This window comes from Cebus imitator, unplaced genomic scaffold (genome assembly GCF_001604975.1).
Source record: "Cebus imitator isolate Cc_AM_T3 unplaced genomic scaffold, Cebus_imitator-1.0 Scaffold538, whole genome shotgun sequence".
NCBI lineage: Eukaryota > Metazoa > Chordata > Mammalia > Primates > Cebidae > Cebus > Cebus imitator.
This window is the reverse complement of record NW_016107853.1, coordinates 991,848-1,002,177: the sequence shown is the minus strand read 5'-3', so window position 1 is coordinate 1,002,177 and position 10,330 is coordinate 991,848. Positions and strand designations below refer to the sequence as shown.

Below are 10,330 nucleotides of genomic sequence, written 5' to 3'. Positions count from 1 at the left end.
ATATTTCCCTAAATTGCTGCTGTGAGTGTGAATTATTACAATGCTTGCAGAAAGCAATATGGCAATATGTATTAAAAGTTTGTCCCAGAGCAGGTTGGCCACCGTGGCTCATGTCTGTAATCTCAACACTTTGGGAGGCCAAGGTAGGCAGATCAGGAGGTAAAAAGATCGAGACCATTCAGGTCAACATGGTGAAACCTCATCTCTACTAAAAATACAAAAATTAGCTGGGTGTGGTGGTGCACGCCTGTAGTCTCAGCTACTTGGGAGGATGAGGCACAAGAATTGCTTGAACCTGGGAGGCAGAGGTTGCAGTGAGCCGAAACTGCACCACTGCACTCCAGCCTGGGTGACGGAGTAAGACTGTGTCTCAAAAAAAAAGCAAAATTTCAACAAATTTAATTTAAAGGTCTAATCTATTAGTGATTCATGAATCAGGCAGCTGCTCATGTATGCAACAGAAAAGGTGCTCCCATGGGCTGAGCAGAGGAGGTGGGCTTTAGAGGGAGGAAAAAACAGATGAAGGAGAAACAGGGGATGGGGGAGCGAACTGGTTGTTTCAAAGTCACTTTCAGGCTGGACACGGTGGCTCATGCCTGTAATCCCAGCACTTTGGGAGGCTGAGGCGGGTGGATCACCTGAGGTCAGGAGTTCCAGACCAGCCTGGCCAACATGGCGAAAACTTGTGTCTACTAAAAATACAAAAATTATCTGGGTGCAGTGGAGGGCGCCTGTAATCCTAGCTACTCGGGAGGCTGAGGCAGGAGAATCGTTGAACCTGTGAGGCAGAGGCTGCCATGAGCCGAGGTCCTACCATGGCACTCCAGCCTGGGCAACAGAGCAAGACTCTGTCTCAAAAAAAAGAAAAAAAGCTAGGCCCAATAATTCCACTTTGGATATTAAAAACTCACGGGCTGGGTGCTTTGGCTCATGCTTGTAATCCCACCACTTTAAGAGGCCAAAGCGAGCCAATCATGTGAGCTCAAGAGTTGGAGACTGGCCTGACCAATATAGTAAAACCTCATCTCTAGTAAAAATACAAAAATTAGCAGGCCGTGGTGATGTATGCCTGAAGTCCCAGTTATTTGGGAGGTGAGATGGGAGACTCACTGGAACCTGGGAGGCGAAGGTTGCAGTGAGCTGAGATCATGCCACGGTACTTCAGCCTGGACAACAGAGCAAGACTCCATCTCAACAAAAAGCAAAAAACAACACTCATTATGTTGGCCAGGCAAGGTGCCTCATTTGGCTATAATCCCAGCACTTTGGGAGGCCATGGAGGGCAGATCACTTGAGATTAGGAGTTCGAGACCAGCCTGGCCAACATGGTGAAACCCTATCTCTACTAAACATACAAAAATTAGCCGAGTGTGGTGGCACATGCCTATAATCCCAGCTACTCAGGAGGCTAAGGCAGGAGAATCAATTGAACCCATGAGGTGGAGGTTGCAGTGAGCCAAGATCTTGCCACTGCACTCCAGCCTGGGTGACAGAAGGAGACTCCATGTCAAAAAAAGCAAAACAAAACTCATTATGTAGAGATATATTATAAGGTTGTTTTTGTTTGTTTGTTTTTTGCCTAACTCCAACTGTCTTGATTGAGTTATATGGTTTTTTAAAATTGTTTTGTTTTGGTTTTTTGAGACAGTTTTGCTCTTGTTACCCAGGCTGGGGTGCAATGGCACAATCTCGGCTCACCGCAACTTCTGCCTCCCAGGTTCAAGCAATTCTCCAGCCTCAGCCTTCCGAGTAGCTGGGATTACAGGCATGCGCCATCATGCCCAGCTAATTTTGTATTTTTAGTAGAGACAGGGTTTCTCCATGTCGGTCAAGCTGGTCTCAAACTACCGACCTCAGCTAATCCGCCCGCTTCAGCCTCCCGAAGTGCTGGGATTACAGAAGCGAGCCAAGGTGCCCAGCCACAAGGTATTTTATCAAAGTATTGGTTCTAGTGGTAAAAACTTCAAAGTAATAATCACTATTATCCAACTGTATGGGTACAGATAAATAAATTATGCTTATACACAAATAACAAAGCATTAAGCACCTATTCAAATGAGTAACTTGGATCTCTATCAGTTGGTCTAAAGATAGCCAATGCACCGTTTTGTGTTGTTTTGTAGTTTGAGACAGAGTTTTGCTCTTGTTGCCCAGGCAGGAGTGCAATGGCATGATCTCAGCTCACCACAATCTCTGCCTCCCGGGTTCAAGCAATCGTCCTGCCTCAGCCTCCCTAGTAGCTGGGCTTACAGGCATAGGCCACCGTGCCCAGCTAATTTTTTATTTTCAGTAGAGACGAGGTTTCACCATGTTAGCCAGGCTGGTCTTGAACTCCTGACTTTGTGATCCGCCCGCCTCAGCCTATCAAAATGCTGGGATTACAGGTGAGAGCCACCGTGCCCGGCCCATACATCCTTTTTGTAAAGGCAGATTAGCAACACTTAGAAAGATACATATTGGGGTCCGGGCATGGTAGCTCATGCCTGTAATCTCAGCACTTTGGGAGGCCGAGGTGGGCGGATCACCTAAGGTCAGGAGTTCAAGACAAGCCTGGCCAGCATGGTGAAACCCCATCTCTACCAAAAAATACAAAAATTAGCCAGGCTGGTGGCGGGTGCCTGTAATTCCAGCTACTCAGGCTGAGGCAGAAGAATCGCTGGAACCTGGGAGGTGGTGAGCTGAGACCACATTTCTGCACTCTGGCCTGGGAGACACAGCAAGACTCCATCTCAAGAAAGAGAGAGAGACAGAGAGGAAGGAAGGAAGGAGGGAGTCTGGGAGGGAGGGAAGGAAGGAAGGAAGGAAGGAAGATATTTATTTGGTTCCAATAGTTAAAACAACCTCATACAACTATAATAATAAAAACATTTCAAAAAAATGTATAAAGGCCACCCATGGAAGAGTGATCTAGACATTTCTTGAGAAGAAAGGAGTTTCTGGAGGTTTCTTAGCCACCACGAACCTAGATGGATAAATGAGAATGGAAAGAACCTGATGATTGGGACTAGGCTAGTGACAGACAAGTGAAACTGCCAAGAAGAGACAACGGCTTTGCTTGTAGTTTCCAAAGGCACTGCCACCTCCAACAGGAAATGAGGCTTGCTTACACCAAAGGTGAAGCCTATCACATAATAGTAGAATTACATGAGATTTTGCAGATTGTTCTACTCCATTGTGAGACAACAGAAGCATCGCCCCAGTGTAAACCTTGGTAGCTGCCTAGAGCAGATATTAAAAACATCCACTCTGGAATAATTTAAAAGTCAGGCTCAGAAACACAAGGAAAAATGCTTAACATAACAAATGAAATGAAAAACAAACAAACAACAAACAAAAACAAAACTTAGCCCACCACAAAAAAAAAAGCTGATTTAGCCTAGGAATCATGCCTGTAATCCCAACACTTTGGGAGGCTGAGGCAGGTGGATCACCTGAGATCAGGAGTTTGAGGCCAGCCTGGCCAACATGGTGAAACTCTATCTATATTAAAACTCCAAAACAAAATTAGCTGGACGTGGCGGTGGGCACCGGTAATGCCACTTACTCGGGAAGCTAACACACGAGAATTACTTGAACCTGGGAAGCAGAAGTAACAGTGAGCTGAGATCGCCGCAATGCACTCCAGCCTGGGCGACTGAGGGAGGCTCCCTCTGAAAAACAAAAAAGTAAAAAGCTGATTTAAGATTTTATTTTACTAAAGAAACAAAAGAAATAAGCATAGTACCCAAGAGTCATTAGAACACTAAATTGTAACTTTGTTACTTTCTTTAAAGGGAACCACTACATGGTTAGCTGAATCCCATTGTTGAAAACCTAGGAACTCAAGGAACAGGTAAATAGGCACCTACCTCCATCAGATGCTGCCATACAAAACCGGTAAGTTAAAAAAAAGCGGAAGCAAAGAGGTTGGAGGAAAAAAAAGCTAAAAAGCTTAAGACATGTTACAGAATCTTGTAGGTCGCGATTAAGATAGAAAATCTACAGAGATTAGTCACTGAATTATGACCACAAAAACACCAGAAATCTCACATACAGTGAGAGGTTGAAAAAACCTAACACAGCAGCTCATTTTCTTTCATTTGAACTGTCAAACAAGGAAACTGCTCAGACCCATATCTTCTTTCTCCTACTCTCCAAAGAGAGAAGAATGATTGATCATCAAAGACAGTCAGCAGTGTCACTGAAGCAACACCAACAGTCAGTTTCACACTCAGAAGAAAACGGTACACCTCTTCCTCATGAGTTCCAGTGCTTTACATGTTCAGAAAAACTTCCCTAGTGATAAACTATAGAAATAATCCCTGAAAGTATAGTCTTGTTCTGTTGTTTACAGCCTCTGCTGGCTTTACATCTGCAGCATACTTTTCGCTAATGGCAAGATAGTTTCGCTACTTCTGATCCCATTAGGAAATCAATAGGAAAATCGATTGCCAATAACATGTTTTTGAATACTATCAATTACTTAACAACACATTTTAACATTTAAAGTGAAAATGAAATTTTAAAAAATTGTTTCAATTAAAAAAGTTGAAAACCAAGCATGAAGCATAGTGCTGAATGACAGCCAATCACAACCTGAATTTTTAAAGTGGGAAGTGTTTGCTCCTGTTGTGGTTCCGCCGCCTGTAATCTGGTAATCCCAGCGTTTTGAGAGTCCATACCGAGGCCCAGGTGGGAGGATCCTTTGTTCTATGAGTTCAAGACTAGCCTAGGCAATATAGCGCAATCCTGCCTCTACCAAGGGGGGAAAAATAAAAAATGAGCTGGGCATGGTGGCACCGCTCATAGTCCTAGCTACTTGGGAGGCTGAAGCAGGATGATTGCTTGATCCAGGAAAGCTGGCTGAGTTCAACGATGTAGTGAGCTTTGATCACCCCACTGCACCCCATCTCCCGGATTCAAGCGATTCTCCTGCCTCAGTCTTTCAAGTAGCTGGGATTACAGGCATGCACCATTATGCCTGGCTAATCTTTTTTTTTTTTTTTTTTTTTTTGAGATGGAGTCTTGCTCTGTTGCCCAGGCTGGAGTGCAGTGGCACGATCTAGGCTCACTGCAATCTCCACCTCCTGGGTTCAAGCAATTCTCCTTTGTCAGCCTCCTGAGTAGCCTGGATTACAGGCGCCCACCACCATGTCCAGCTACTTTTTGTATTTTTAGTACAGACGGAGTTTTGCATGTTGGTCAGGTTGGTTTCAAATTCCTGACCTCGTGATCTGCCAGCCTCAGTCTCCCAAACTGTTAGGATTACAGGCGTAAGCCACTGCACCCGACCTGCCCGGCTAATTTTTGTATTTTTAGTAGAGAAGAGTTTTCCCTGTATTGTCCAGGCTGGTCTCAAGCTTCTGGCCTCAAGTGATCCACCTGCCTTAGCCTCCCGAAGTGCTGGGATTACAGGCGTGAGCCACTGCCCCTGGCCAAGGGTCCAAGCTTTCGAAGAAGCTGCTGCTGTGCTTCCTGTTCCGTATGCTTCTAAGAATATTAATGCTCGATTGTTTATTGTGAGTTGTCAGGCCTCTCTTTTTTTCCCAATCCAATCTATGACTGCCAGATACATTTCATTTTTTCAAAGTTAACGTCTACTTACCCTTTCTTTTATTTCTTTGTATTTTATTATTATTTTAATTAATTAATTAATTAATTTGAGACAGAATCTCACCCTGTCGCCCAGGCTGGAGTGCAGTGGCACAATCTTGGCTCACTGCAATCTCTGCCTCCCAGGTTAAAGCCATTCTTGTGCCTCAGCCTCCCGAGTAGCTGGGATTACAGGCGTGCACCGCCACATTCAGCTAATTTTTGTGTTTTAGTAAAGACAGGATTTCTCCAGCCTGATCTCAAACTCCTAGCCTCAAGTGATCCGCCTGCCTCGACCTCCTAAAGTGCTGGGATTACAGGCATAAGCCACTGTGCCTGGCAGAAATTTTGCTTTTTGACATGATTTTAGAATGTGAGGCAGATGATGTTCATCACATACAAACAAACAGGCTGCCCAAGAGAGAGTCCGTGATTCCACTTTACCCGTGGACATTCCACACTGCCTCGAGGAGTGAGGATGTAGGTCAGAACTGCTACATGCCAGCTCCTTAATCTTGGATTTGCCATCCTCCAGAACCATGAGCTAATAAATTTCTGATCATTATAAGCTGCCCAGTCTGTGGAATTCTGTTATAGCACAAAATGGACTAACGCTCTGTTATCCAGGATGATCTCGAGCTCCTGACCTTGTCATCTGCCCACGTCATCTGCCCATCTCAGCCTCCCAAAGTGTTGGGCTTACAGGCGTGAGCCATCATGCCCAGCTTATAACATTATACTCGATTTCTTCATTGTTAAATCAAATGCTTATAAAATTTGTAGGACAGTGGAAAACTTGGGTCTTAAATTTTCTCACATTGCCAGAATTCCCCATGAAGCAAGATGAAAGGATTGCATGAAACCATAGTCAATCATAAAAAGTTGAGTGAATCATTTGTAGCCAAATCATTTCAGAATCAAAATCATAAAAATCCTTTCAAATTTAATTTTACAGCAGAGTTCTATTTTCTGCACTCTGTGAGTGTGTTTTATATATTTGATAGGAGCTGTGGAATGAGCATCTGGTGGCAAGGCTGGAAGGAAGGTTGCACGCTGTCTGGGCCTTTGTGGGACATGGTTGGGTCTCCTCCCTGTCTGTGATGGAGATGGCTAGTAGCTCCCTGACATCTACTCTCTCCTCTATCCTTGAAACAGGGCTCCTGCAGCTGGGCGTGGTGGCTAACGTCTGTAATCCGTGTAGCACTTTGGGAGGCTGAGGCAGGAGGATTGCTTTGAGTCCAGGAGTTTGAGGCCAGCCTGGGCAATAGAGCAAGCCTTCATCTCAACAAAAAATAGAAGAATTAGCTATGCCTGTGGTTCCAGCTACTCTGGAGGCTGAGGCGGGAGGATTGCCTGAGCCCAGGAGGTTGAGACTGCAGTGAGCTGTGATTGTGTCACTTCCACTCCAGCCTAGACAACAGAGCAAGACCCTGTCTCAAAAAAAATGAAAAAGAAAACAGAGCTTCTAGACAGTTGTTCTCAAAGTGTGATCCTTGGACGACAGCAGTAGCCCTGGAAACTTGACAGAAATACAAGTTCTCAGGTTCCACTCCAGCTCTGCTGAGTCAGTGGCCCAGCACTCAAAGTTTTAGTAATCTCTCCAGCTGATTATGATACTTGCTCGTGTTTAAAACCAACTACCCATACTCTCTGAGGGCAGCAAAAGAATTCATTTCCCAGCCTGTCCTGCAGCTAGGTGTGGCCACTGGACCAAATTTTAACAAGCAAGATGTAAGTAGATGTGCTGGGACTTCCAGGAAGGTGCCTTAAAGTGAAGAAGCCCTTTAGCAGGGCGTGGTGCCTCACGCCTGTAATCCTAGGACTTTTGGAGGTCAAGGTGGGTATACTGCTTGAGCTCAGGAGTTTGAGACCAGCCTGGGCAACACGGTGAAACCCTGTCTCTACCAAAAAACGTGAGAATTAGCTGGGTGTGGTGGTGTGTGCCTGTAGTCTCAGCTACTTGGAAGGCTGAGGTGGGAGGATGGCTTGAGCCAGGGAGATGGAAGTCGCAGTGAGCTGAGATCACGCCACTGCACTCCAGCCTGGGTGACAGAGCCAGATCCTGTCTCAAAACTAAAAATAGGCCTGGAGTGGTGACTTATGCCTATAATACTAGCACTTTTGGGAGGCTGAGGTGGGCGGATCCTCGGTCAAGAGATTGGGACCATTCTGGGCAACATGGTGAAACCCCATCTCTAGTAAAATTATAAAAATTAGCTGGGCATGGTGGCGTGTGTCTGGAATCCCAGCTACTCAGGAGACTGAGGCAGGAGACTGAACCCGGGAGATGGAAGTTTCAGTGAGCCGAGATTGTGCCACTGCACTTCAGCCTAGTGACAGAGCGAGATTCCATCTCAAAAATAAATAAATATGAATAAAAATAAGATAAGCCCTCCTTTGGCCTTGTCCTCCAGCTGCTGGGCTGGAATACAAATATGTATTGACTGGAGCTTAGGCAGCTGTTTTGAATCACGAGGAGGAAGCCTAATCTTGAGGGCTGATGGACTGGAAAACTAGTAAGATCCCAAGTTCCTGAGACTTCGTGGTATTGCCATAAATGAGAAAGCAATAACTTTTTTTTTTTTTTTTTAAGACAGTCTCACTCTGGAGTGCAGTGGCACAATATTGGCACACTGTCATCTCCATCTCCCTGGTTCAAGCGATTCTCCCACCTGGGACTCCTGAGTAGCTGGGATTACAGGCACCTACCACCATACCTGACAAATTTTTGTATTTTTATTTTTATTTATTCATTTTTTTTTTTAGACAGAGTCTCGCTCTGTCACCCAGGCTGGACTGTAGTGGCACAATCTCGGCTCACTGCCACCTCCATCTCCCTGGTTCAAGTGATTCTCCCACCTCAGACTCCTGAGTAGCTGGGATTATAGGCACCTGCCACCATGCCTGACAAATTTTTTTATTTTTATTTTTGGAGACAATGTTTTACTCTTGTGAGGTGCCCAGGCTGGAGTACAGTGACACAATCTCAGCTCACTGCAACCTCCTCCTCCTGGGTTCATGCTATTCTCCTGCCTCTGCCTCCCAAGTAGCTGGGATTACAGGTGCACACCACCATGTCTGTCTAATTTTTTGTATTTTTAGTAGAGATGGGGTTTCATTATGTTGGCCAGACTGGTCTTGAACTCCTGACCTCGTGATCTGCCTGCCTTGGCCTCCCAAAGTGCTGTGATTACAGGTGTGGGCCACTGCGCCTGGCCAGTTTTTCATATTTTTAGTAGACACGGGGTTTCACCATGTTGGCCAGGCTGGTCTTGAACTCCTGAACTCAGGTGATCCACCCACATCAGCCTCCCAAAGTGTTGGGATTACAGGCGTGAGCCACCATGCTCGGTCTGAATTTTTGTATTTTCAGTAGTGACGGGGTTTTGCCATTTGGCTGGGTTGGTCTCGAACTCCTGACCTCAAGTGATCCACCTGCCTTGGCCTTTCAAAGTGCTGGGATTACAGGCATAAGCTACTAGGCCCTGCTTTTAAGTAAGTGTTATTTTGTTTTCTGTTATATGTGGCCATCTCTTGACACATGATCTGGGTCCCCCTCTTGAATTCAAAGGTGGAATCAACAGGCCCCCGATCTAACTGTTCTGAGCCCTGGAGCCTGGGTCCAGACCTGCCTCCTCGGCCTCCTCCTGGATGGTGGGCTGTGAGGGCAGTTACTGCATTGTCCATCCCTGTCGCCAGCTCTGAGTCCCTTACCGTCCAGCCTCTTCTCTGCTGACACCAACTGTTGGAGTTGGTTTCCCCAGGACTCTCAGGTTCTACCTCTAAATGCCAGCAAAGGAATGAAATCACACACCGGGAAAGCCTGTGGGAGGCGGAAGTTTCCCAGAGCGGGCCTCAGTGGAGACGGGACTTCTGCAAGCAGAGAAGGGAACCACAGCAGCACAGGCAGAGCTGCAGAGGCGGCAGAGGGGCTGGAGGGCAGCTGCACGGAGGGAGTGGGAGGGAAGTCAGGGCAGACTGTCCACAGGGACCTCGAGCAGGGCAGGCGACCTGTCCTTCAGGCAGGCAGGTTTTAAAAAATAAACTTAAAAAAATAAAAAATAAATAAACTTTAAGCTAGGTGCAGGGGCACACCCCTGTAGTGTACTCGGGATGCTGAGGCAGCAGGATCACTTGAGTCCAGGAGGTTGGGGCTGCAGTGAGCTGTGATCACACCACTGCACTCCAGCCTGGGTGACAGAGTGAGATCCTGACTCTGAAAAATAAGTTTAAAAAAGAGTTATTTATATCTTCTGGATATATGTCCTTTATCACATATAGGTAGTGTGAATATTTTCTCCCAATCTGTGTCTTTTGATATAGGCAGTTTAAAAAAACCTGAATGCATTTAATCCTTCCAAAGGCTCTACACTATTTTAGGAGAATGAGAGGGCTTCAATCTGTTACACACAGACTTAGAGTGACATGTAACAGAATTACATCTAGGTAAAAAGCAATGTGATGCTGGGCTCCTTGGCTCACGCCTGTAATCCCAGAACTTTGGGAGGCCAAGGAGGGCGTATCACCTGAGGTCAGGAGTTCGAGACGAGCCTGACCAACATGGAGATACCCCGTCTCTACTAAAAATACAAAATTAACTGGGGGTGGTGGGGCATGTCTGTATTCCCAGCTACTCGGGAGGCTGAGGCAGGAGAATGACTTGAACCCTGGCCTGGAGGTGGAGGTTGCGGTGAGCTAAGGTCGCACTCCAGCCTGGGCAACAAGAGCAAAACTCACTCTCAAAAAAAAAAAAAAAAAA

At 46.0% G+C, this 10,330-nt stretch overlaps 1 non-coding gene across 1 annotated transcript; it reads right to left on the bottom strand.

The window, feature by feature from the left end:
• Positions 1–4,099: 4,099 nt before the first annotated feature.
• Positions 4,100–4,317, bottom strand: LOC119468957. The gene has a single exon (XR_005197766.1). It is a non-coding gene; the product is annotated as a small nucleolar RNA U3 (small nucleolar RNA).
• Between the last annotated feature and the right edge of the window lie 6,013 nt (positions 4,318–10,330).